The sequence below is a fragment of the Mus musculus genome, chromosome 12 (assembly GCF_000001635.26).
Source record: "Mus musculus strain C57BL/6J chromosome 12, GRCm38.p6 C57BL/6J".
NCBI classification, from domain to species: domain Eukaryota; kingdom Metazoa; phylum Chordata; class Mammalia; order Rodentia; family Muridae; genus Mus; species Mus musculus.
The window spans coordinates 64,815,501-64,818,996 of NC_000078.6; the positions used below are offsets into that span (position 1 = coordinate 64,815,501).

The 3,496-nt window shown below is 44.5% G+C and overlaps 1 pseudogene; it reads left to right on the forward strand.

Moving 5' to 3' along the window:
* Positions 1,153-3,108, forward strand: Gm4806 (predicted gene 4806; annotated as a pseudogene).

Here is a 3,496-nt window from a genome sequence, read left to right on the forward strand (position 1 = left end):
TGGATCGCCTTACTACCTTTAAAACCATAGCCACAATTTAAAAGCCAGGCCAGCAAGCATTCTTGGCATTTTCCCATGGGCCATTTCAAGTTTTCTAATAGACACCATTGCAGCTAACTATTGAAACAGCCCTATGAGATTTATATTATCCTAACTCTAGGTTAGGATGTTTTGAGGTTAAAGCCGTTAAACCACCTGCCAGCCTACTGAGCTGAAAAGTGGCAAAGTCGGGGCTCTCCACCTTCCAAATCAGTGTGCAGTACTTAAGATCAGCAAGCCTCTTCTATCTGTCCCCACTTAGCGAGCCCAGGCCAGTGCAATGAAAAGTGACCCCTGACCGAGCTAGAGGAGACCTCCCTCCAGAGTACCGTTCCCATTTTCACATCTGCTGAAAAGCAGGTTCTTTAGACCTTAACAGGCCTATTTCTCCCGACTGCCAGCCTTCCTCAGAGCTTTCTCTTCCTTTTGCAGCCTACCAACTGCTCAACTCAATCACACACGTCTGGAACATGTCCATTTATCAGAACACATTCTTGGCCAGCCTGAATATTATCATATCTAAAACTCGCATCTGTACTTCTGAGGCACCTGTTTCCGGCTCAAGGGTTATAATATCCATACATACAGGCGAGGTGAGAGGTATTACAACATATCATTAGACTTCCGGTCTGATCATTTAAATGCACAGTTTGTTCATAGGCAAAACCTTCTCAACAGATTAAGTTCATTTGCTTAGGCTGGCTGTTCCTTTAAATTAAAAAGTTAGGGATAATTACATTTTGATAATCCCTGAGCCACTTCTGACAGACTAAGCCTTGTGCACATCTGAAAATGACACTTGTATAATAACCGCTTGTAAAAACAAAACTGGGGATTAAAAGCTACAAGCTTGCATTTTAATGTTCAAATACATAAACGGAGCCCAAGTAATAATGTAGATAACCTCTCTTACTCAGAAACTCCTCGTGTAGAAGTTCGGAGATTACAGAACTAAAAACTCGAGGAAAGGCCTTGCTATTCACAGTGGAAAATGAAAATAAAAGCTTGAGTTGCATTTTGCTCTGTTTTGATCATCAACCTATTTAATTGTAAAAGGCACAACCAAGCCTTTTAAAAATAGTCGATTACAGTTCTGGGACTAGGGCCAGCCAACAGCACAGCTATGTGCCCTGGCTTCTACCTGGCTGGTTTTTTTAGCCCTGAGTTCTCAGCATGGATGCCTCCAGGTTTGAAGGCCGGGGATTTGCCACACCCCGTTTGGTTGACCATCCCTGGTATCTGTGTTCTTCTCTTTCCTGGGCTACTCCAGCAGGCATGTTCGCTAAGGCCTTTCTGATCAAGTCCAACACTGTCATCAAGGAATCAGACAGGAAGAAAACTTCGGGCTAATGTGACAGCTGCTTTCCCCACCCTTGCATCCAATCAGGTCTCTGAATTGACACTTGGAAAGGAGGAGCTAAACGTTGTGAAGTTGTATGTTCACAAAGGGGGTGCAGTGACTGTGTACCATGTGGTGGTAACCCCATCCTATTTGAACTGGAAAAAAAAAATTTGTATGCAACAGTGTGATCCTATTCTGATATTCTACCAGCCTTTATAACATGGCCTCTAGTACTCAAAAACAAAACAACAGCAAAAACAAAAACAAAAACAAAAAACAGAAAACAAAAAACAAAAAAACAAACTCTAGTACTCAAAAGAATCTAGTCAGGGTAAAGCAGATTTGATGCTTCAAGGAGTAGTGGCGCCCCCTTTTGGTCAGCCTCAGGTACTACTGAGAACAGAGAGCTAGCAATCACAGTGGCTGCCACATCCACAATTCAAATGCTGACTTCAGGCCTGATGGGAAAGGGCTTCTCTATGCTCCATACTTACTAGGACCACTTATGGAAATCTGGAGACAAGTCCTCTCCACCTGCCATTGCCCCGCTAGCAGTGGATCCCACAAATAGCAACGAAGAGAAAGTGGACCTGGGTCTGCGTAGAAACCCGAGGAGCCTAGCCCAGCAGGGAGAGGAGGACAGGAATGTTCCTCCCCCAGAAGCCTCTGAAGACACCAGCTCCAGGACCCTGAGCCAGGATTCCTTGGATGGCTATTCCCTTCACGAGCAAATGGATGAGCTATCACAGCAGTGCTTCTTGCATGCCTTGAAGAGTCGAGTCAAAGAAGTTGACCTCGCTTTGTTCACCAGCACACTCCTTGGCAGACACATGTTCTCCTGCTGCCCTGAAGGACAGCAACTAAAGATAAAGAAAACGAGCTGTAAAAAGTTCTCTAAGTTCCTGCACCACATGCAGCAGGAGCTGACTGTCCAGGCTAAGGAGCTGAGAAAGGAGTGAAGATTATTGTGGCTGTGGACTGGAGACACCGGACTATCCAGGAAGGCAGCAGGGAACAGCCTTTTCTCCCTACAGATATAAAATCCCTCAACTGTGTCCCTGTCAGCATGAACCAGCTCTTCCACAGGAAAGGGAGCACCCTTGAGAGCAAGGAGGTTCAACGGATCATCATTGAATATGCCAGGAGAAACAACCTGGTGGACGCAGACACCCGAAATCTGGTGAAGGTGGATCCCATGTGACTGCATCTTAAAGAAAAATGAACAGCACTTGGTCATGAAGCATCTGTGGGACTGTCCCCTGACCAAGTGTTGGAAAAAATCTGTAGCCTGCCTACCAAGTGACATTTCCTGGCCAGGAACCCATTTCTAAAGAAAGGGAAACTCTGTCCAACTGCTATCATCTTTATACAGAATAAAATTGTAATAAAAAGGTGACTGTGGTCCGGAACTTGGAGACCTATGGTCTAGATCCATGCTCAGTGGCTGCCATTCTCCAGTTGTGACATCAGGCCAGCACCATCGTCTCTCCTGCCCCTGGAGCAAAAGGCTGTGCAGGTCCAGGGAAACCACATCCACTGCCTTGGCCAGCTATTGCTTGAAGAGTATTGGCTCCTGGGAAAATAAATCCAAGGCTTAGAAAAGGCTCCCAAACCTGGCAAAAAATGACAAGACTCATTTTATGTAGTGGATCCCCTGGGAACCCAGGCTCTGAGTTCATAACTGATATGAGCAGTTTCAGCTTTTGCAAATAAAAACTGTAATTCTTAACTGAAAGCTTTTATTCTAATATATATTAGAATAAAATTGCATAGATAGATAGATGATAGATAGATAGATAGATAGATAGATAGATAGATAGATAGACCATTAGAAAATAAGCCTTAGGGCTAGGAGTATCAGTACACATCACTGACAATGCTGTCCATGAATCATTGGCTTCAGCCAAACTTCCCCTCACAACCCTTCTTGTTTTTATTTTGTCACAATGTCACAATGTCTCTGAAGAGCATTAAGATGCAAAGGGATCAGAGTTTGCAAGGAGAGAAGTCTACAGCTATGACAAAAGGCACTCTAGCACAAATCTGACCTGTGTGAATAATGGCATCGGCTTTGGTTCAGTCAGTCTATGAACCACTCTGCCTGCTGAGCCATAC